We start from the raw sequence: 22,695 nt of genomic DNA, 5'->3' as shown, positions 1-22,695 counted from the left end.
TATCTTTTAGAGTGAGGATTAATGGAAAGAAGAAATGTGGTAAGAAATCTTGGAAATTGAATGTGTCCCTTTTAAAAGATCCACAAATTTTATCGGATTTTATTGAGTTTTATGTAAACTGTAGAAAAAGGAAAAACCCCAATATTTCTTTTAGCTCCTGGTGGGATAGAATGAAAATAAACATTAAAGATTTCTTTATAAAGAAAAGCATACAAAAAGCTAAAGAAAAGTTTGAGATCTATAATTTTCTTAATATCAGGTTACAGACATTGTACAAATTCAAAGACAATGGTCTGGATGTAGGTAATGATATATTGAGTCTTAAAGGAGAAATTTCAAAGTGGTTGGAACAAAAAGGAAAAGAACTGATTTTTCGTTCAAAGGTAAAACACGTAGAAGAGGATGAGACTTGTTCCAGGTATTTTTTTAAGAAAAACAAACAGGCGAAAACAATAATTGATAACATAGATGGAGATAATAATATCAACGTTATATTGGATAAGGTAAATGTCTATTTTAATGATCTTTTTAATGTAAAAACTGTAGACCATGATTTAATACACACTTTCCTGGGGGAGATCAAGTCCACCCTAGATGCTGATGCCCAAAGTTTTTTATCCCAACCTCTAGTTGAGGAAGAGATTTTAGAAACCATAAAGAGTTTTAAAAATGGTAAAGTGCCCGGCCCTGATGGTATCCCCATAGAGTTTTATATAAGTTTTTATGATATTTTAAAAGATGATTTGTTTAATTTGTTTTCCGAAGTTTTTAATAATAAGGTTTTACTCAACTCATGGAAGAAAGGTGAGGTATCACTACTATACAAAAAAGGTGACAAAACGGATCTTAAAAACTGGAGGCCGATAACTCTTTTAAATAGTGATTACAAAATTATGGCTAAGATCTGTGCAAATCGGTTGAAAAAGGTGATACATAAAGTAATTCATGCAAATCAGGTATGCGGGGTACCTGGGCGTAGTATCTGGGACAATTTAAACCTGGTGAAAGATTGTATTGAAGATGTAAAAACCAGAAAGACAAAGATGTCAATCCTAGCGGTGGATTTTGAGAAAGCTTTTGACCGCGTGTCTCATTTTTATCTTTTTAAAGTTTTAGAAAAAATGGGCATTCCGGGTGGGTTTTTATTGTCTCTTAAAGCTTTTTATAATGATTGTACGAGTAAGATTTTAGTTAATGGTTTTAAAACAAAAGAGGTAGTTTTAAAATCAGGGGTGAAGCAGGGTTGCCCTTTGTCCCCCCTGCTTTTTATATGTGCTATAGAACCCCTTTTATGTACAATACGCCGGGATAAGCAAATATGTGGAGTACCCTTACCCGGAGGGAACGGTCTACAAGTTAAAGTTGTAAGCTATATGGATGATGTAGCAGTGTTTGGATGTGATGTACCTTCAATACAAAAAACGATAAGCCAAATTCAGTCTTTTTGTACAGTTTCCGGTTTTAAAATTAATCTTACTAAATGTAATATTTTAAATGTCGGGGGGATGAGTTTACATGATGTACCAATTGAAGTTACAGATTCCATTACTATTTTAGGTGTTTCTTTTAATGAATCTAATAATGGTTTTAATAGCTGGGATGCGGCAGCACAGAAAATTAATCAGAAAATCTGCATGTGGAATATGAGAAAGCTGTCAATGGAAGGTAAAGTTCTGATTGTAAAAATGGTGATATTACCTATCCTGTTATATCTTAGTTTGGTGTTCCCCCCTCCTACAAATTTGTTGAAACGAATTACAAAAGTATGTTTTACCTTTTTTTGGGGCTCAAAAATGGAGAAACTCAAAAGAGAAATTGTGACAAAGCCAAAGGTTAAAGGTGGGAAAGATTTCCCTGTTTTAGATAAGTTTCTTTTAATACATTTTTTCTGTTTCTGTTTTAAAACCCTTTTTAAAGATAATTACCTTTCCTATTTTATGCGTTTTAACACTGGTTTTCTCATGAGAAGGTTTGGTTGGTTTGAAACGGTTTTATCCTTTCCTTATGCTTTTAACCTACCTGCACATTATGAGATTTTAAAGAAAATTATTCTTGATTTTAATTTGAATAAGAAACAGACAGGGGATCTATGTAACAGCAAGACACTACTCAAACAAATTAGTACTGATGTGACGTTGTGTGATATTGAACGTTATGATGATGACAAAACTGTACACATATGGAAAATGATTAACGCCCCTTATCTTTTTAATGTACAGAAAGACATGTCTTGGAGCTGCGCACACCACTGTCTTCCTTGCCGGGCATTCCAGTACAGAAGAGGTTTTGTGAGGTCTGCCATCTGCCCAAGAGAAGGTTGTCAAAAAGAAGAGACAGTGAAGCATCTTTTATGGACTTGTGCTTTTGCTAAAGAGTTCTGGAGAAGATTAATCCCCCTGCTGGAGAAAATGGTGGACCTCAAGGACTTTAATTTTGCATCAGTGTTATATGGTCTTCTGGAATGCCCAACAATGGACCAAAAAATAATGGCGTGGAAGACAGTGAATTGTGCCAAGATAGCGCTCTGGAATGTTAGAAATATTGCTGTTTTTAAACATGAAATGTTACCAGTAGATGATGTTTTAGCCTTTTGTAAAAGTGAAATGTACATATACTATTTATTGGACAGGAAAAAGAATGTAACGTTGGCAGGCAAATGGCTTTTTAACCTATGGAATATTTGAAGTCTTGTAAAATTTGCTGTGATGGAATTTTTATTTTTCTTTGAAGTCCCGAAAGTGTAATGTGGATGTAATGGTTTTATTTCTGTAATTTGTTAAATTTTAAATAAACGGTTTTTATCCCCATGTGGGGGATAGCCAAATTAAAAAAAAAAAAAATCTGTTCTTATCAGTTTAATATCTGATACGTCCCCTATCTGGGGACCATATATTAAATGGATTTTTAGAACAGGGAGATGGAAAAAGAGCTTGCTCTGTCCACTCCACGCATTGACCTGGTATTGCAGTATCTCCAGGACCGGTGCACCCCTTCTTTAATGCAGTTTCTAAAATCAGAAAGAATTGAATTCAATGTTTTTTGTTCATTTTGCTTGTTTGTCGGATTTTGGGATGGACTCTTTGGCTTTGCTTTTCTTCTCCTCATTGGATTTTTCATGTTCAAAGTTGCAGAAGCCAGATTACAAGCTCATTTTGGTTCATCTTCAGCAACTGTGCATTGCATTGCCATGTAATGTGATGCAATGCTATCTTTCTAGCTCTCCCTTTTTACTTCCTTTTGGATAAACAGACATATTAGGCAAGCATTTTGGAGCTTTCACCTAAATAACTACAGGTGGTGAGATAAGCTGCACAATATAATTGACCTTTCAGTATATTGTTGCACACACACCATCTATTTAGCAAATGCCCTTGTTATCAACAGCAGCCTTTTAAACTCACCTGAGCTAACAGGTATGTGCGCTGGTTACTCTGCTGCGCTTAAAATTTCTTTTTTGGTTTGCTACAATGCCTTTTCTGAAACGTTGTCTCCTTCTGCTGGAACACTGACTTCTTTCATTTAATGCCTGCAGACTATAAAAGAGAACCCAACCCAAAAAGTTTGGTTGATTAGTCTGTGGCATTCTGTTAAACTGTTGCTTATGGCGGTCTCTGTGAGCTTCTCAGCGACATTCAGCCAGCCAGGTATCCTGCCTGCAGTAGATGGAATGTGGCAATGGAACGCTGGCTGCGCGTGTCATAATAGGCTCTGAGCCTTTATATACCTGTGCACAGCAGCAGCCACCTTCAGTCTGCTGCTGGACAGCCAGCAGCAGCAGCAGCAGGAGAGGTATGTAATCAGGAGCCCTCCTGCTAAGGGTAGACAGCTGCTCGTTCCACCCCACCCCCCGCCTTAATTGGTTCTCCTCCCTTCCAACGGTGTTGAGGCGGGTGGGAACAGCAGGGAGTGAAGGTGCTGTGTTTAAAGAGGTGGAGTTATGCAGATCTAAAACGCGTGGATTGCAGCAGCAGCAAGCCGAAAAGTGCAGGCATGTAAGGGATCTAGAGGTTGACAACATGTCTTCTTAACGGGAGTCCAGGAGCTCATCTCCACAAATGGACTTTTCAGGATCCTTGGGTGGCTCCGTAGTTTGAAACCAATTCTGGTTATCGCTTCTCGGCCTTTTGGCTAAGATCAAGTGTAGTATCTGTTCTTATCAGTTTAATATCTGATACGTCCCCTATCTGGGGACCATATATTAAATGGATTTTTAGAACAGGGAGATGGAAAAAGAGCTTGCTCTGTCCACTCCACGCATTGACCTGGTATTGCAGTATCTCCAGGACCGGTGCACCCCTTCTTTAATGCAGTTTCTAAAATCAGAAAGAATTGAATTCAATGTTTTTTGTTCATTTTGCTTGTTTGTCGGATTTTGGGATGGACTCTTTGGCTTTGCTTTTCTTCTCCTCATTGGATTTTTCATGTTCAAAGTTGCAGAAGCCAGATTACAAGCTCATTTTGGTTCATCTTCAGCAACTGTGCATTGCATTGCCATGTAATGTGATGCAATGCTATCTTTCTAGCTCTCCCTTTTTACTTCCTTTTGGATAAACAGACATATTAGGCAAGCATTTTGGAGCTTTCACCTAAATAACTACAGGTGGTGAGATAAGCTGCACAATATAATTGACCTTTCAGTATATTGTTGCACACACACCATCTATTTAGCAAATGCCCTTGTTATCAACAGCAGCCTTTTAAACTCACCTGAGCTAACAGGTATGTGCGCTGGTTACTCTGCTGCGCTTAAAATTTCTTTTTTGGTTTGCTACAATGCCTTTTCTGAAACGTTGTCTCCTTCTGCTGGAACACTGACTTCTTTCATTTAATGCCTGCAGACTATAAAAGAGAACCCAACCCAAAAAGTTTGGTTGATTAGTCTGTGGCATTCTGTTAAACTGTTGCTTATGGCGGTCTCTGTGAGCTTCTCAGCGACATTCAGCCAGCCAGGTATCCTGCCTGCAGTAGATGGAATGTGGCAATGGAACGCTGGCTGCGCGTGTCATAATAGGCTCTGAGCCTTTATATACCTGTGCACAGCAGCAGCCACCTTCAGTCTGCTGCTGGACAGCCAGCAGCAGCAGCAGCAGGAGAGGTATGTAATCAGGAGCCCTCCTGCTAAGGGTAGACAGCTGCTCGTTCCACCCCACCCCCCGCCTTAATTGGTTCTCCTCCCTTCCAACGGTGTTGAGGCGGGTGGGAACAGCAGGGGGTGAAGGTGCTGTGTTTAAAGAGGTGGAGTTATGCAGATCTAAAACGCGTGGATTGCAGCAGCAGCAAGCCGAAAAGTGCAGGCATGTAAGGGATCTAGAGGTTGACAACATGTCTTCTTAACGGGAGTCCAGGAGCTCATCTCCACAAATGGACTTTTCAGGATCCTTGGGTGGCTCCGTAGTTTGAAACCAATTCTGGTTATCGCTTCTCGGCCTTTTGGCTAAGATCAAGTGTAGTATCTGTTCTTATCAGTTTAATATCTGATACGTCCCCTATCTGGGGACCATATATTAAATGGATTTTTAGAACAGGGAGATGGAAAAAGAGCTTGCTCTGTCCACTCCACGCATTGACCTGGTATTGCAGTATCTCCAGGACCGGTGCACCCCTTCTTTAATGCAGTTTCTAAAATCAGAAAGAATTGAATTCAATGTTTTTTGTTCATTTTGCTTGTTTGTCGGATTTTGGGATGGACTCTTTGGCTTTGCTTTTCTTCTCCTCATTGGATTTTTCATGTTCAAAGTTGCAGAAGCCAGATTACAAGCTCATTTTGGTTCATCTTCAGCAACTGTGCATTGCATTGCCATGTAATGTGATGCAATGCTATCTTTCTAGCTCTCCCTTTTTACTTCCTTTTGGATAAACAGACATATTAGGCAAGCATTTTGGAGCTTTCACCTAAATAACTACAGGTGGTGAGATAAGCTGCACAATATAATTGACCTTTCAGTATATTGTTGCACACACACCATCTATTTAGCAAATGCCCTTGTTATCAACAGCAGCCTTTTAAACTCACCTGAGCTAACAGGTATGTGCGCTGGTTACTCTGCTGCGCTTAAAATTTCTTTTTTGGTTTGCTACAATGCCTTTTCTGAAACGTTGTCTCCTTCTGCTGGAACACTGACTTCTTTCATTTAATGCCTGCAGACTATAAAAGAGAACCCAACCCAAAAAGTTTGGTTGATTAGTCTGTGGCATTCTGTTAAACTGTTGCTTATGGCGGTCTCTGTGAGCTTCTCAGCGACATTCAGCCAGCCAGGTATCCTGCCTGCAGTAGATGGAATGTGGCAATGGAACGCTGGCTGCGCGTGTCATAATAGGCTCTGAGCCTTTATATACCTGTGCACAGCAGCAGCCACCTTCAGTCTGCTGCTGGACAGCCAGCAGCAGCAGCAGCAGGAGAGGTATGTAATCAGGAGCCCTCCTGCTAAGGGTAGACAGCTGCTCGTTCCACCCCACCCCCCGCCTTAATTGGTTCTCCTCCCTTCCAACGGTGTTGAGGCGGGTGGGAACAGCAGGGGGTGAAGGTGCTGTGTTTAAAGAGGTGGAGTTATGCAGATCTAAAACGCGTGGATTGCAGCAGCAGCAAGCCGAAAAGTGCAGGCATGTAAGGGATCTAGAGGTTGACAACATGTCTTCTTAACGGGAGTCCAGGAGCTCATCTCCACAAATGGACTTTTCAGGATCCTTGGGTGGCTCCGTAGTTTGAAACCAATTCTGGTTATCGCTTCTCGGCCTTTTGGCTAAGATCAAGTGTAGTATCTGTTCTTATCAGTTTAATATCTGATACGTCCCCTATCTGGGGACCATATATTAAATGGATTTTTAGAACAGGGAGATGGAAAAAGAGCTTCCTCTGTCCACTCCACGCATTGACCTGGTATTGCAGTATCTCCAGGACCGGTGCACCCCTTCTTTAATGCAGTTTCTAAAATCAGAAAGAATTGAATTCAATGTTTTTTGTTCATTTTGCTTGTTTGTCGGATTTTGGGATGGACTCTTTGGCTTTGCTTTTCTTCTCCTCATTGGATTTTTCATGTTCAAAGTTGCAGAAGCCAGATTACAAGCTCATTTTGGTTCATCTTCAGCAACTGTGAATTGCATTGCCATGTAATGTGATGCAATGCTATCTTTCTAGCTCTCCCTTTTTACTTCCTTTTGGATAAACAGACATATTAGGCAAGCATTTTGGAGCTTTCACCTAAATAACTACAGGTGGTGAGATAAGCTGCACAATATAATTGACCTTTCAGTATATTGTTGCACACACACCATCTATTTAGCAAATGCCCTTGTTATCAACAGCAGCCTTTTAAACTCACCTGAGCTAACAGGTATGTGCGCTGGTTACTCTGCTGCGCTTAAAATTTCTTTTTTGGTTTGCTACAATGCCTTTTCTGAAACGTTGTCTCCTTCTGCTGGAACACTGACTTCTTTCATTTAATGCCTGCAGACTATAAAAGAGAACCCAACCCAAAAAGTTTGGTTGATTAGTCTGTGGCATTCTGTTAAACTGTTGCTTATGGCGGTCTCTGTGAGCTTCTCAGCGACATTCAGCCAGCCAGGTATCCTGCCTGCAGTAGATGGAATGTGGCAATGGAACGCTGGCTGCGCGTGTCATAATAGGCTCTGAGCCTTTATATACCTGTGCACAGCAGCAGCCACCTTCAGTCTGCTGCTGGACAGCCAGCAGCAGCAGCAGCAGGAGAGGTATGTAATCAGGAGCCCTCCTGCTAAGGGTAGACAGCTGCTCGTTCCACCCCACCCCCCGCCTTAATTGGTTCTCCTCCCTTCCAACGGTGTTGAGGCGGGTGGGAACAGCAGGGGGTGAAGGTGCTGTGTTTAAAGAGGTGGAGTTATGCAGATCTAAAACGCGTGGATTGCAGCAGCAGCAAGCCGAAAAGTGCAGGCATGTAAGGGATCTAGAGGTTGACAACATGTCTTCTTAACGGGAGTCCAGGAGCTCATCTCCACAAATGGACTTTTCAGGATCCTTGGGTGGCTCCGTAGTTTGAAACCAATTCTGGTTATCGCTTCTCGGCCTTTTGGCTAAGATCAAGTGTAGTATCTGTTCTTATCAGTTTAATATCTGATACGTCCCCTATCTGGGGACCATATATTAAATGGATTTTTAGAACAGGGAGATGGAAAAAGAGCTTGCTCTGTCCACTCCACGCATTGACCTGGTATTGCAGTATCTCCAGGACCGGTGCACCCCTTCTTTAATGCAGTTTCTAAAATCAGAAAGAATTGAATTCAATGTTTTTTGTTCATTTTGCTTGTTTGTCGGATTTTGGGATGGACTCTTTGGCTTTGCTTTTCTTCTCCTCATTGGATTTTTCATGTTCAAAGTTGCAGAAGCCAGATTACAAGCTCATTTTGGTTCATCTTCAGCAACTGTGCATTGCATTGCCATGTAATGTGATGCAATGCTATCTTTCTAGCTCTCCCTTTTTACTTCCTTTTGGATAAACAGACATATTAGGCAAGCATTTTGGAGCTTTCACCTAAATAACTACAGGTGGTGAGATAAGCTGCACAATATAATTGACCTTTCAGTATATTGTTGCACACACACCATCTATTTAGCAAATGCCCTTGTTATCAACAGCAGCCTTTTAAACTCACCTGAGCTAACAGGTATGTGCGCTGGTTACTCTGCTGCGCTTAAAATTTCTTTTTTGGTTTGCTACAATGCCTTTTCTGAAACGTTGTCTCCTTCTGCTGGAACACTGACTTCTTTCATTTAATGCCTGCAGACTATAAAAGAGAACCCAACCCAAAAAGTTTGGTTGATTAGTCTGTGGCATTCTGTTAAACTGTTGCTTATGGCGGTCTCTGTGAGCTTCTCAGCGACATTCAGCCAGCCAGGTATCCTGCCTGCAGTAGATGGAATGTGGCAATGGAACGCTGGCTGCGCGTGTCATAATAGGCTCTGAGCCTTTATATACCTGTGCACAGCAGCAGCCACCTTCAGTCTGCTGCTGGACAGCCAGCAGCAGCAGCAGCAGGAGAGGTATGTAATCAGGAGCCCTCCTGCTAAGGGTAGACAGCTGCTCGTTCCACCCCACCCCCCGCCTTAATTGGTTCTCCTCCCTTCCAACGGTGTTGAGGCGGGTGGGAACAGCAGGGGGTGAAGGTGCTGTGTTTAAAGAGGTGGAGTTATGCAGATCTAAAACGCGTGGATTGCAGCAGCAGCAAGCCGAAAAGTGCAGGCATGTAAGGGATCTAGAGGTTGACAACATGTCTTCTTAACGGGAGTCCAGGAGCTCATCTCCACAAATGGACTTTTCAGGATCCTTGGGTGGCTCCGTAGTTTGAAACCAATTCTGGTTATCGCTTCTCGGCCTTTTGGCTAAGATCAAGTGTAGTATCTGTTCTTATCAGTTTAATATCTGATACGTCCCCTATCTGGGGACCATATATTAAATGGATTTTTAGAACAGGGAGATGGAAAAAGAGCTTGCTCTGTCCACTCCACGCATTGACCTGGTATTGCAGTATCTCCAGGACCGGTGCACCCCTTCTTTAATGCAGTTTCTAAAATCAGAAAGAATTGAATTCAATGTTTTTTGTTCATTTTGCTTGTTTGTCGGATTTTGGGATGGACTCTTTGGCTTTGCTTTTCTTCTCCTCATTGGATTTTTCATGTTCAAAGTTGCAGAAGCCAGATTACAAGCTCATTTTGGTTCATCTTCAGCAACTGTGCATTGCATTGCCATGTAATGTGATGCAATGCTATCTTTCTAGCTCTCCCTTTTTACTTCCTTTTGGATAAACAGACATATTAGGCAAGCATTTTGGAGCTTTCACCTAAATAACTACAGGTGGTGAGATAAGCTGCACAATATAATTGACCTTTCAGTATATTGTTGCACACACACCATCTATTTAGCAAATGCCCTTGTTATCAACAGCAGCCTTTTAAACTCACCTGAGCTAACAGGTATGTGCGCTGGTTACTCTGCTGCGCTTAAAATTTCTTTTTTGGTTTGCTACAATGCCTTTTCTGAAACGTTGTCTCCTTCTGCTGGAACACTGACTTCTTTCATTTAATGCCTGCAGACTATAAAAGAGAACCCAACCCAAAAAGTTTGGTTGATTAGTCTGTGGCATTCTGTTAAACTGTTGCTTATGGCGGTCTCTGTGAGCTTCTCAGCGACATTCAGCCAGCCAGGTATCCTGCCTGCAGTAGATGGAATGTGGCAATGGAACGCTGGCTGCGCGTGTCATAATAGGCTCTGAGCCTTTATATACCTGTGCACAGCAGCAGCCACCTTCAGTCTGCTGCTGGACAGCCAGCAGCAGCAGCAGCAGGAGAGGTATGTAATCAGGAGCCCTCCTGCTAAGGGTAGACAGCTGCTCGTTCCACCCCACCCCCCGCCTTAATTGGTTCTCCTCCCTTCCAACGGTGTTGAGGCGGGTGGGAACAGCAGGGGGTGAAGGTGCTGTGTTTAAAGAGGTGGAGTTATGCAGATCTAAAACGCGTGGATTGCAGCAGCAGCAAGCCGAAAAGTGCAGGCATGTAAGGGATCTAGAGGTTGACAACATGTCTTCTTAACGGGAGTCCAGGAGCTCATCTCCACAAATGGACTTTTCAGGATCCTTGGGTGGCTCCGTAGTTTGAAACCAATTCTGGTTATCGCTTCTCGGCCTTTTGGCTAAGATCAAGTGTAGTATCTGTTCTTATCAGTTTAATATCTGATACGTCCCCTATCTGGGGACCATATATTAAATGGATTTTTAGAACAGGGAGATGGAAAAAGAGCTTGCTCTGTCCACTCCACGCATTGACCTGGTATTGCAGTATCTCCAGGACCGGTGCACCCCTTCTTTAATGCAGTTTCTAAAATCAGAAAGAATTGAATTCAATGTTTTTTGTTCATTTTGCTTGTTTGTCGGATTTTGGGATGGACTCTTTGGCTTTGCTTTTCTTCTCCTCATTGGATTTTTCATGTTCAAAGTTGCAGAAGCCAGATTACAAGCTCATTTTGGTTCATCTTCAGCAACTGTGCATTGCATTGCCATGTAATGTGATGCAATGCTATCTTTCTAGCTCTCCCTTTTTACTTCCTTTTGGATAAACAGACATATTAGGCAAGCATTTTGGAGCTTTCACCTAAATAACTACAGGTGGTGAGATAAGCTGCACAATATAATTGACCTTTCAGTATATTGTTGCACACACACCATCTATTTAGCAAATGCCCTTGTTATCAACAGCAGCCTTTTAAACTCACCTGAGCTAACAGGTATGTGCGCTGGTTACTCTGCTGCGCTTAAAATTTCTTTTTTGGTTTGCTACAATGCCTTTTCTGAAACGTTGTCTCCTTCTGCTGGAACACTGACTTCTTTCATTTAATGCCTGCAGACTATAAAAGAGAACCCAACCCAAAAAGTTTGGTTGATTAGTCTGTGGCATTCTGTTAAACTGTTGCTTATGGCGGTCTCTGTGAGCTTCTCAGCGACATTCAGCCAGCCAGGTATCCTGCCTGCAGTAGATGGAATGTGGCAATGGAACGCTGGCTGCGCGTGTCATAATAGGCTCTGAGCCTTTATATACCTGTGCACAGCAGCAGCCACCTTCAGTCTGCTGCTGGACAGCCAGCAGCAGCAGCAGCAGGAGAGGTATGTAATCAGGAGCCCTCCTGCTAAGGGTAGACAGCTGCTCGTTCCACCCCACCCCCCGCCTTAATTGGTTCTCCTCCCTTCCAACGGTGTTGAGGCGGGTGGGAACAGCAGGGGGTGAAGGTGCTGTGTTTAAAGAGGTGGAGTTATGCAGATCTAAAACGCGTGGATTGCAGCAGCAGCAAGCCGAAAAGTGCAGGCATGTAAGGGATCTAGAGGTTGACAACATGTCTTCTTAACGGGAGTCCAGGAGCTCATCTCCACAAATGGACTTTTCAGGATCCTTGGGTGGCTCCGTAGTTTGAAACCAATTCTGGTTATCGCTTCTCGGCCTTTTGGCTAAGATCAAGTGTAGTATCTGTTCTTATCAGTTTAATATCTGATACGTCCCCTATCTGGGGACCATATATTAAATGGATTTTTAGAACAGGGAGATGGAAAAAGAGCTTGCTCTGTCCACTCCACGCATTGACCTGGTATTGCAGTATCTCCAGGACCGGTGCACCCCTTCTTTAATGCAGTTTCTAAAATCAGAAAGAATTGAATTCAATGTTTTTTGTTCATTTTGCTTGTTTGTCGGATTTTGGGATGGACTCTTTGGCTTTGCTTTTCTTCTCCTCATTGGATTTTTCATGTTCAAAGTTGCAGAAGCCAGATTACAAGCTCATTTTGGTTCATCTTCAGCAACTGTGCATTGCATTGCCATGTAATGTGATGCAATGCTATCTTTCTAGCTCTCCCTTTTTACTTCCTTTTGGATAAACAGACATATTAGGCAAGCATTTTGGAGCTTTCACCTAAATAACTACAGGTGGTGAGATAAGCTGCACAATATAATTGACCTTTCAGTATATTGTTGCACACACACCATCTATTTAGCAAATGCCCTTGTTATCAACAGCAGCCTTTTAAACTCACCTGAGCTAACAGGTATGTGCGCTGGTTACTCTGCTGCGCTTAAAATTTCTTTTTTGGTTTGCTACAATGCCTTTTCTGAAACGTTGTCTCCTTCTGCTGGAACACTGACTTCTTTCATTTAATGCCTGCAGACTATAAAAGAGAACCCAACCCAAAAAGTTTGGTTGATTAGTCTGTGGCATTCTGTTAAACTGTTGCTTATGGCGGTCTCTGTGAGCTTCTCAGCGACATTCAGCCAGCCAGGTATCCTGCCTGCAGTAGATGGAATGTGGCAATGGAACGCTGGCTGCGCGTGTCATAATAGGCTCTGAGCCTTTATATACCTGTGCACAGCAGCAGCCACCTTCAGTCTGCTGCTGGACAGCCAGCAGCAGCAGCAGCAGGAGAGGTATGTAATCAGGAGCCCTCCTGCTAAGGGTAGACAGCTGCTCGTTCCACCCCACCCCCCGCCTTAATTGGTTCTCCTCCCTTCCAACGGTGTTGAGGCGGGTGGGAACAGCAGGGGGTGAAGGTGCTGTGTTTAAAGAGGTGGAGTTATGCAGATCTAAAACGCGTGGATTGCAGCAGCAGCAAGCCGAAAAGTGCAGGCATGTAAGGGATCTAGAGGTTGACAACATGTCTTCTTAACGGGAGTCCAGGAGCTCATCTCCACAAATGGACTTTTCAGGATCCTTGGGTGGCTCCGTAGTTTGAAACCAATTCTGGTTATCGCTTCTCGGCCTTTTGGCTAAGATCAAGTGTAGTATCTGTTCTTATCAGTTTAATATCTGATACGTCCCCTATCTGGGGACCATATATTAAATGGATTTTTAGAACAGGGAGATGGAAAAAGAGCTTGCTCTGTCCACTCCACGCATTGACCTGGTATTGCAGTATCTCCAGGACCGGTGCACCCCTTCTTTAATGCAGTTTCTAAAATCAGAAAGAATTGAATTCAATGTTTTTTGTTCATTTTGCTTGTTTGTCGGATTTTGGGATGGACTCTTTGGCTTTGCTTTTCTTCTCCTCATTGGATTTTTCATGTTCAAAGTTGCAGAAGCCAGATTACAAGCTCATTTTGGTTCATCTTCAGCAACTGTGCATTGCATTGCCATGTAATGTGATGCAATGCTATCTTTCTAGCTCTCCCTTTTTACTTCCTTTTGGATAAACAGACATATTAGGCAAGCATTTTGGAGCTTTCACCTAAATAACTACAGGTGGTGAGATAAGCTGCACAATATAATTGACCTTTCAGTATATTGTTGCACACACACCATCTATTTAGCAAATGCCCTTGTAATCAACAGCAGCCTTTTAAACTCACCTGAGCTAACAGGTATGTGCGCTGGTTACTCTGCTGCGCTTAAAATTTCTTTTTTGGTTTGCTACAATGCCTTTTCTGAAACGTTGTCTCCTTCTGCTGGAACACTGACTTCTTTCATTTAATGCCTGCAGACTATAAAAGAGAACCCAACCCAAAAAGTTTGGTTGATTAGTCTGTGGCATTCTGTTAAACTGTTGCTTATGGCGGTCTCTGTGAGCTTCTCAGCGACATTCAGCCAGCCAGGTATCCTGCCTGCAGTAGATGGAATGTGGCAATGGAACGCTGGCTGCGCGTGTCATAATAGGCTCTGAGCCTTTATATACCTGTGCACAGCAGCAGCCACCTTCAGTCTGCTGCTGGACAGCCAGCAGCAGCAGCAGCAGGAGAGGTATGTAATCAGGAGCCCTCCTGCTAAGGGTAGACAGCTGCTCGTTCCACCCCACCCCCCGCCTTAATTGGTTCTCCTCCCTTCCAACGGTGTTGAGGCGGGTGGGAACAGCAGGGGGTGAAGGTGCTGTGTTTAAAGAGGTGGAGTTATGCAGATCTAAAACGCGTGGATTGCAGCAGCAGCAAGCCGAAAAGTGCAGGCATGTAAGGGATCTAGAGGTTGACAACATGTCTTCTTAACGGGAGTCCAGGAGCTCATCTCCACAAACGGACTTTTCAGGATCCTTGGGTGGCTCCGTAGTTTGAAACCAATTCTGGTTATCGCTTCTCGGCCTTTTGGCTAAGATCAAGTGTAGTATCTGTTCTTATCAGTTTAATATCTGATACGTCCCCTATCTGGGGACCATATATTAAATGGATTTTTAGAACAGGGAGATGGAAAAAGAGCTTGCTCTGTCCACTCCACGCATTGACCTGGTATTGCAGTATCTCCAGGACCGGTGCACCCCTTCTTTAATGCAGTTTCTAAAATCAGAAAGAATTGAATTCAATGTTTTTTGTTCATTTTGCTTGTTTGTCGGATTTTGGGATGGACTCTTTGGCTTTGCTTTTCTTCTCCTCATTGGATTTTTCATGTTCAAAGTTGCAGAAGCCAGATTACAAGCTCATTTTGGTTCATCTTCAGCAACTGTGCATTGCATTGCCATGTAATGTGATGCAATGCTATCTTTCTAGCTCTCCCTTTTTACTTCCTTTTGGATAAACAGACATATTAGGCAAGCATTTTGGAGCTTTCACCTAAATAACTACAGGTGGTGAGATAAGCTGCACAATATAATTGACCTTTCAGTATATTGTTGCACACACACCATCTATTTAGCAAATGCCCTTGTTATCAACAGCAGCCTTTTAAACTCACCTGAGCTAACAGGTATGTGCGCTGGTTACTCTGCTGCGCTTAAAATTTCTTTTTTGGTTTGCTACAATGCCTTTTCTGAAACGTTGTCTCCTTCTGCTGGAACACTGACTTCTTTCATTTAATGCCTGCAGACTATAAAAGAGAACCCAACCCAAAAAGTTTGGTTGATTAGTCTGTGGCATTCTGTTAAACTGTTGCTTATGGCGGTCTCTGTGAGCTTCTCAGCGACATTCAGCCAGCCAGGTATCCTGCCTGCAGTAGATGGAATGTGGCAATGGAACGCTGGCTGCGCGTGTCATAATAGGCTCTGAGCCTTTATATACCTGTGCACAGCAGCAGCCACCTTCAGTCTGCTGCTGGACAGCCAGCAGCAGCAGCAGCAGGAGAGGTATGTAATCAGGAGCCCTCCTGCTAAGGGTAGACAGCTGCTCGTTCCACCCCACCCCCCGCCTTAATTGGTTCTCCTCCCTTCCAACGGTGTTGAGGCGGGTGGGAACAGCAGGGGGTGAAGGTGCTGTGTTTAAAGAGGTGGAGTTATGCAGATCTAAAACGCGTGGATTGCAGCAGCAGCAAGCCGAAAAGTGCAGGCATGTAAGGGATCTAGAGGTTGACAACATGTCTTCTTAACGGGAGTCCAGGAGCTCATCTCCACAAATGGACTTTTCAGGATCCTTGGGTGGCTCCGTAGTTTGAAACCAATTCTGGTTATCGCTTCTCGGCCTTTTGGCTAAGATCAAGTGTAGTATCTGTTCTTATCAGTTTAATATCTGATACGTCCCCTATCTGGGGACCATATATTAAATGGATTTTTAGAACAGGGAGATGGAAAAAGAGCTTGCTCTGTCCACTCCACGCATTGACCTGGTATTGCAGTATCTCCAGGACCGGTGCACCCCTTCTTTAATGCAGTTTCTAAAATCAGAAAGAATTGAATTCAATGTTTTTTGTTCATTTTGCTTGTTTGTCGGATTTTGGGATGGACTCTTTGGCTTTGCTTTTCTTCTCCTCATTGGATTTTTCATGTTCAAAGTTGCAGAAGCCAGATTACAAGCTCATTTTGGTTCATCTTCAGCAACTGTGCATTGCATTGCCATGTAATGTGATGCAATGCTATCTTTCTAGCTCTCCCTTTTTACTTCCTTTTGGATAAACAGACATATTAGGCAAGCATTTTGGAGCTTTCACCTAAATAACTACAGGTGGTGAGATAAGCTGCACAATATAATTGACCTTTCAGTATATTGTTGCACACACACCATCTATTTAGCAAATGCCCTTGTTATCAACAGCAGCCTTTTAAACTCACCTGAGCTAACAGGTATGTGCGCTGGTTACTCTGCTGCGCTTAAAATTTCTTTTTTGGTTTGCTACAATGCCTTTTCTGAAACGTTGTCTCCTTCTGCTGGAACACTGACTTCTTTCATTTAATGCCTGCAGACTATAAAAGAGAACCCAACCCAAAAAGTTTGGTTGATTAGTCTGTGGCATTCTGTTAAACTGTTGCTTATGGCGGTCTCTGTGAGCTTCTCAGCGACATTCAGCCAGCCAGGTATCCTGCCTGCAGTAGATGGAATGTGGCAATGGAACGCTGGCTGCGCGTGTCATAATAGGCTCTGAGCCTTTATATACCTGTGCACAGCAGCAGCCACCTTCAGTCTGCTGCTGGACAGCCAGCAGCAGCAGCAGCAGGAGAGGTATGTAATCAGGAGCCCTCCTGCTAAGGGTAGACAGCTGCTCGTTCCACCCCACCCCCCGCCTTAATTGGTTCTCCTCCCTTCCAACGGTGTTGAGGCGGGTGGGAACAGCAGGGGGTGAAGGTGCTGTGTTTAAAGAGGTGGAGTTATGCAGATCTAAAACGCGTGGATTGCAGCAGCAGCAAGCCGAAAAGTGCAGGCATGTAAGGGATCTAGAGGTTGACAACATGTCTTCTTAACGGGAGTCCAGGAGCTCATCTCCACAAATGGACTTTTCAGGATCCTTGGGTGGCTCCGTAGTTTGAAACCAATTCTGGTTATCGCTTCTCGGCCTTTTGGCTAAGATCAAGTGTAGTATCTGTTCTTATCAGTTTAATATCTGATACGTCCCCTATCTGGGGACCATATATTAAATGGATTTTTAGAACAGGGAGATGGAAAAAGAGCTTGCTCTGTCCACTCCACGCATTGACCTGGTATTGCAGTATCTCCAGGACCGGTGCACCCCTTCTTTAATGCAGTTTCTAAAATCAGAAAGAATTGAATTCAATGTTTTTTGTTCATTTTGCTTGTTTGTCGGATTTTGGGATGGACTCTTTGGCTTTGCTTTTCTTCTCCTCATTGGATTTTTCATGTTCAAAGTTGCAGAAGCCAGATTACAAGCTCATTTTGGTTCATCTTCAGCAACTGTGCATTGCATTGCCATGTAATGTGATGCAATGCTATCTTTCTAGCTCTCCCTTTTTACTTCCTTTTGGATAAACAGACATATTAGGCAAGCATTTTGGAGCTTTCACCTAAATAACTACAGGTGGTGAGATAAGCTGCACAATATAATTGACCTTTCAGTATATTGTTGCACACACACCATCTATTTAGCAAATGCCCTTGTAATCAACAGCAGCCTTTTAAACTCACCTGAGCTAACAGGTATGTGCGCTGGTTACTCTGCTGCGCTTAAAATTTCTTTTTTGGTTTGCTACAATGCCTTTTCTGAAACGTTGTCTCCTTCTGCTGGAACACTGACTTCTTTCATTTAATGCCTGCAGACTATAAAAGAGAACCCAACCCAAAAAGTTTGGTTGATTAGTCTGTGGCATTCTGTTAAACTGTTGCTTATGGCGGTCTCTGTGAGCTTCTCAGCGACATTCAGCCAGCCAGGTATCCTGCCTGCAGTAGATGGAATGTGGCAATGGAACGCTGGCTGCGCGTGTCATAATAGGCTCTGAGCCTTTATATACCTGTGCACAGCAGCAGCCACCTTCAGTCTGCTGCTGGACAGCCAGCAGCAGCAGCAGCAGGAGAGGTATGTAATCAGGAGCCCTCCTGCTAAGGGTAGACAGCTGCTCGTTCCACCCCACCCCCCGCCTTAATTGGTTCTCCTCCCTTCCAACGGTGTTGAGGCGGGTGGGAACAGCAGGGGGTGAAGGTGCTGTGTTTAAAGAGGTGGAGTTATGCAGATCTAAAACGCGTGGATTGCAGCAGCAGCAAGCCGAAAAGTGCAGGCATGTAAGGGATCTAGAGGTTGACAACATGTCTTCTTAACGGGAGTCCAGGAGCTCATCTCCACAAATGGACTTTTCAGGATCCTTGGGTGGCTCCGTAGTTTGAAACCAATTCTGGTTATCGCTTCTCGGCCTTTTGGCTAAGATCAAGTGTAGTATCTGTTCTTATCAGTTTAATATCTGATACGTCCCCTATCTGGGGACCATATATTAAATGGATTTTTAGAACAGGGAGATGGAAAAAGAGCTTGCTCTGTCCACTCCACGCATTGACCTGGTATTGCAGTATCTCCAGGACCGGTGCACCCCTTCTTTAATGCAGTTTCTAAAATCAGAAAGAATTGAATTCAATGTTTTTTGTTCATTTTGCTTGTTTGTCGGATTTTGGGATGGACTCTTTGGCTTTGCTTTTCTTCTCCTCATTGGATTTTTCATGTTCAAAGTTGCAGAAGCCAGATTACAAGCTCATTTTGGTTCATCTTCAGCAACTGTGCATTGCATTGCCATGTAATGTGATGCAATGCTATCTTTCTAGCTCTCCCTTTTTACTTCCTTTTGGATAAACAGACATATTAGGCAAGCATTTTGGAGCTTTCACCTAAATAACTACAGGTGGTGAGATAAGCTGCACAATATAATTGACCTTTCAGTATATTGTTGCACACACACCATCTATTTAGCAAATGCCCTTGTTATCAACAGCAGCCTTTTAAACTCACCTGAGCTAACAGGTATGTGCGCTGGTTACTCTGCTGCGCTTAAAATTTCTTTTTTGGTTTGCTACAATGCCTTTTCTGAAACGTTGTCTCCTTCTGCTGGAACACTGACTTCTTTCATTTAATGCCTGCAGACTATAAAAGAGAACCCAACCCAAAAAGTTTGGTTGATTAGTCTGTGGCATTCTGTTAAACTGTTGCTTATGGCGGTCTCTGTGAGCTTCTCAGCGACATTCAGCCAGCCAGGTATCCTGCCTGCAGTAGATGGAATGTGGCAATGGAACGCTGGCTGCGCGTGTCATAATAGGCTCTGAGCCTTTATATACCTGTGCACAGCAGCAGCCACCTTCAGTCTGCTGCTGGACAGCCAGCAGCAGCAGCAGCAGGAGAGGTATGTAATCAGGAGCCCTCCTGCTAAGGGTAGACAGCTGCTCGTTCCACCCCACCCCCCGCCTTAATTGGTTCTCCTCCCTTCCAACGGTGTTGAGGCGGGTGGGAACAGCAGGGGGTGAAGGTGCTGTGTTTAAAGAGGTGGAGTTATGCAGATCTAAAACGCGTGGATTGCAGCAGCAGCAAGCCGAAAAGTGCAGGCATGTAAGGGATCTAGAGGTTGACAACATGTCTTCTTAACGGGAGTCCAGGAGCTCATCTCCACAAATGGACTTTTCAGGATCCTTGGGTGGCTCCGTAGTTTGAAACCAATTCTGGTTATCGCTTCTCGGCCTTTTGGCTAAGATCAAGTGTAGTATCTGTTCTTATCAGTTTAATATCTGATACGTCCCCTATCTGGGGACCATATATTAAATGGATTTTTAGAACAGGGAGATGGAAAAAGAGCTTGCTCTGTCCACTCCACGCATTGACCTGGTATTGCAGTATCTCCAGGACCGGTGCACCCCTTCTTTAATGCAGTTTCTAAAATCAGAAAGAATTGAATTCAATGTTTTTTGTTCATTTTGCTTGTTTGTCGGATTTTGGGATGGACTCTTTGGCTTTGCTTTTCTTCTCCTCATTGGATTTTTCATGTTCAAAGTTGCAGAAGCCAGATTACAAGCTCATTTTGGTTCATCTTCAGCAACTGTGCATTGCATTGCCATGTAATGTGATGCAATGCTATCTTTCTAGCTCTCCCTTTTTACTTCCTTTTGGATAAACAGACATATTAGGCAAGCATTTTGGAGCTTTCACCTAAATAACTACAGGTGGTGAGATAAGCTGCACAATATAATTGACCTTTCAGTATATTGTTGCACACACACCATCTATTTAGCAAATGCCCTTGTAATCAACAGCAGCCTTTTAAACTCACCTGAGCTAACAGGTATGTGCGCTGGTTACTCTGCTGCGCTTAAAATTTCTTTTTTGGTTTGCTACAATGCCTTTTCTGAAACGTTGTCTCCTTCTGCTGGAACACTGACTTCTTTCATTTAATGCCTGCAGACTATAAAAGAGAACCCAACCCAAAAAGTTTGGTTGATTAGTCTGTGGCATTCTGTTAAACTGTTGCTTATGGCGGTCTCTGTGAGCTTCTCAGCGACATTCAGCCAGCCAGGTATCCTGCCTGCAGTAGATGGAATGTGGCAATGGAACGCTGGCTGCGCGTGTCATAATAGGCTCTGAGCCTTTATATACCTGTGCACAGCAGCAGCCACCTTCAGTCTGCTGCTGGACAGCCAGCAGCAGCAGCAGCAGGAGAGGTATGTAATCAGGAGCCCTCCTGCTAAGGGTAGACAGCTGCTCGTTCCACCCCACCCCCCGCCTTAATTGGTTCTCCTCCCTTCCAACGGTGTTGAGGCGGGTGGGAACAGCAGGGGGTGAAGGTGCTGTGTTTAAAGAGGTGGAGTTATGCAGATCTAAAACGCGTGGATTGCAGCAGCAGCAAGCCGAAAAGTGCAGGCATGTAAGGGATCTAGAGGTTGACAACATGTCTTCTTAACGGGAGTCCAGGAGCTCATCTCCACAAATGGACTTTTCAGGATCCTTGGGTGGCTCCGTAGTTTGAAACCAATTCTGGTTATCGCTTCTCGGCCTTTTGGCTAAGATCAAGTGTAGTATCTGTTCTTATCAGTTTAATATCTGATACGTCCCCTATCTGGGGACCATATATTAAATGGATTTTTAGAACAGGGAGATGGAAAAAGAGCTTGCTCTGTCCACTCCACGCATTGACCTGGTATTGCAGTATCTCCAGGACCGGTGCACCCCTTCTTTAATGCAGTTTCTAAAATCAGAAAGAATTGAATTCAATGTTTTTTGTTCATTTTGCTTGTTTGTCGGATTTTGGGATGGACTCTTTGGCTTTGCTTTTCTTCTCCTCATTGGATTTTTCATGTTCAAAGTTGCAGAAGCCAGATTACAAGCTCATTTTGGTTCATCTTCAGCAACTGTGCATTGCATTGCCATGTAATGTGATGCAATGCTATCTTTCTAGCTCTCCCTTTTTACTTCCTTTTGGATAAACAGACATATTAGGCAAGCATTTTGGAGCTTTCACCTAAATAACTACAGGTGGTGAGATAAGCTGCACAATATAATTGACCTTTCAGTATATTGTTGCACACACACCATCTATTTAGCAAATGCCCTTGTAATCAACAGCAGCCTTTTAAACTCACCTGAGCTAACAGGTATGTGCGCTGGTTACTCTGCTGCGCTTAAAATTTCTTTTTTGGTTTGCTACAATGCCTTTTCTGAAACGTTGTCTCCTTCTGCTGGAACACTGACTTCTTTCATTTAATGCCTGCAGACTATAAAAGAGAACCCAACCCAAAAAGTTTGGTTGATTAGTCTGTGGCATTCTGTTAAACTGTTGCTTATGGCGGTCTCTGTGAGCTTCTCAGCGACATTCAGCCAGCCAGGTATCCTGCCTGCAGTAGATGGAATGTGGCAATGGAACGCTGGCTGCGCGTGTCATAATAGGCTCTGAGCCTTTATATACCTGTGCACAGCAGCAGCCACCTTCAGTCTGCTGCTGGACAGCCAGCAGCAGCAGCAGCAGGAGAGGTATGTAATCAGGAGCCCTCCTGCTAAGGGTAGACAGCTGCTCGTTCCACCCCACCCCCCGCCTTAATTGGTTCTCCTCCCTTCCAACGGTGTTGAGGCGGGTGGGAACAGCAGGGGGTGAAGGTGCTGTGTTTAAAGAGGTGGAGTTATGCAGATCTAAAACGCGTGGATTGCAGCAGCAGCAAGCCGAAAAGTGCAGGCATGTAAGGGATCTAGAGGTTGACAACATGTCTTCTTAACGGGAGTCCAGGAGCTCATCTCCACAAATGGACTTTTCAGGATCCTTGGGTGGCTCCGTAGTTTGAAACCAATTCTGGTTATCGCTTCTCGGCCTTTTGGCTAAGATCAAGTGTAGTATCTGTTCTTATCAGTTTAATATCTGATACGTCCCCTATCTGGGGACCATATATTAAATGGATTTTTAGAACAGGGAGATGGAAAAAGAGCTTGCTCTGTCCACTCCACGCATTGACCTGGTATTGCAGTATCTCCAGGACCGGTGCACCCCTTCTTTAATGCAGTTTCTAAAATCAGAAAGAATTGAATTCAATGTTTTTTGTTCATTTTGCTTGTTTGTCGGATTTTGGGATGGACTCTTTGGCTTTGCTTTTCTTCTCCTCAT

The 22,695-nt window shown here is 43.5% G+C and overlaps 15 non-coding genes and 1 pseudogene across 15 annotated transcripts; all 16 read left to right on the top strand.

Annotated features, from left to right (window-relative positions):
* The first annotated feature begins 2,791 nt into the window (after positions 1-2,791).
* LOC141246738 (U2 spliceosomal RNA) lies at positions 2,792-2,993 on the top strand (annotated as a pseudogene).
* A 1,115-nt stretch (positions 2,994-4,108) lies between these two features.
* LOC141246700 (U2 spliceosomal RNA) lies at positions 4,109-4,299 on the top strand. The gene has a single exon (XR_012310266.1). It is a non-coding gene; the product is annotated as a U2 spliceosomal RNA (small nuclear RNA).
* A 1,115-nt stretch (positions 4,300-5,414) lies between these two features.
* Positions 5,415-5,605, top strand: LOC141246699 (U2 spliceosomal RNA). The gene has a single exon (XR_012310265.1). It is a non-coding gene; the product is annotated as a U2 spliceosomal RNA (small nuclear RNA).
* A 1,115-nt stretch (positions 5,606-6,720) lies between these two features.
* Positions 6,721-6,911, top strand: LOC141246737 (U2 spliceosomal RNA). Its single transcript, XR_012310302.1, has one exon. It is a non-coding gene; the product is annotated as a U2 spliceosomal RNA (small nuclear RNA).
* Positions 6,912-8,026: 1,115 nt separating this feature from the next.
* LOC141246698 (U2 spliceosomal RNA) lies at positions 8,027-8,217 on the top strand. Its single transcript, XR_012310264.1, has one exon. It is a non-coding gene; the product is annotated as a U2 spliceosomal RNA (small nuclear RNA).
* A 1,115-nt stretch (positions 8,218-9,332) lies between these two features.
* LOC141246697 (U2 spliceosomal RNA) lies at positions 9,333-9,523 on the top strand. The gene has a single exon (XR_012310263.1). It is a non-coding gene; the product is annotated as a U2 spliceosomal RNA (small nuclear RNA).
* Positions 9,524-10,638: 1,115 nt separating this feature from the next.
* LOC141246784 (U2 spliceosomal RNA) lies at positions 10,639-10,829 on the top strand. The gene has a single exon (XR_012310347.1). It is a non-coding gene; the product is annotated as a U2 spliceosomal RNA (small nuclear RNA).
* Positions 10,830-11,944: 1,115 nt separating this feature from the next.
* LOC141246783 (U2 spliceosomal RNA) lies at positions 11,945-12,135 on the top strand. The gene has a single exon (XR_012310346.1). It is a non-coding gene; the product is annotated as a U2 spliceosomal RNA (small nuclear RNA).
* Positions 12,136-13,250: 1,115 nt separating this feature from the next.
* On the top strand, positions 13,251-13,441 carry LOC141246782 (U2 spliceosomal RNA). Its single transcript, XR_012310345.1, has one exon. It is a non-coding gene; the product is annotated as a U2 spliceosomal RNA (small nuclear RNA).
* A 1,115-nt stretch (positions 13,442-14,556) lies between these two features.
* LOC141246781 (U2 spliceosomal RNA) lies at positions 14,557-14,747 on the top strand. The gene has a single exon (XR_012310344.1). It is a non-coding gene; the product is annotated as a U2 spliceosomal RNA (small nuclear RNA).
* Positions 14,748-15,862: 1,115 nt separating this feature from the next.
* On the top strand, positions 15,863-16,053 carry LOC141246780 (U2 spliceosomal RNA). Its single transcript, XR_012310343.1, has one exon. It is a non-coding gene; the product is annotated as a U2 spliceosomal RNA (small nuclear RNA).
* Positions 16,054-17,168: 1,115 nt separating this feature from the next.
* On the top strand, positions 17,169-17,359 carry LOC141246778 (U2 spliceosomal RNA). The gene has a single exon (XR_012310341.1). It is a non-coding gene; the product is annotated as a U2 spliceosomal RNA (small nuclear RNA).
* A 1,115-nt stretch (positions 17,360-18,474) lies between these two features.
* On the top strand, positions 18,475-18,665 carry LOC141246777 (U2 spliceosomal RNA). Its single transcript, XR_012310340.1, has one exon. It is a non-coding gene; the product is annotated as a U2 spliceosomal RNA (small nuclear RNA).
* Positions 18,666-19,780: 1,115 nt separating this feature from the next.
* Positions 19,781-19,971, top strand: LOC141246776 (U2 spliceosomal RNA). Its single transcript, XR_012310339.1, has one exon. It is a non-coding gene; the product is annotated as a U2 spliceosomal RNA (small nuclear RNA).
* Positions 19,972-21,086: 1,115 nt separating this feature from the next.
* On the top strand, positions 21,087-21,277 carry LOC141246775 (U2 spliceosomal RNA). The gene has a single exon (XR_012310338.1). It is a non-coding gene; the product is annotated as a U2 spliceosomal RNA (small nuclear RNA).
* A 1,115-nt stretch (positions 21,278-22,392) lies between these two features.
* Positions 22,393-22,583, top strand: LOC141246774 (U2 spliceosomal RNA). Its single transcript, XR_012310337.1, has one exon. It is a non-coding gene; the product is annotated as a U2 spliceosomal RNA (small nuclear RNA).
* The last annotated feature ends 112 nt before the right edge of the window (positions 22,584-22,695 follow it).

This window comes from Phyllobates terribilis, unplaced genomic scaffold (genome assembly GCF_046119375.1).
Source record: "Phyllobates terribilis strain yellow unplaced genomic scaffold, ASM4611937v1 Scaffold_2615__1_contigs__length_118915, whole genome shotgun sequence".
NCBI lineage: Eukaryota > Metazoa > Chordata > Amphibia > Anura > Dendrobatidae > Phyllobates > Phyllobates terribilis.
Note: the sequence above shows the minus strand (reverse complement) of the source record. Positions and strands in the feature narration are given on the sequence as shown.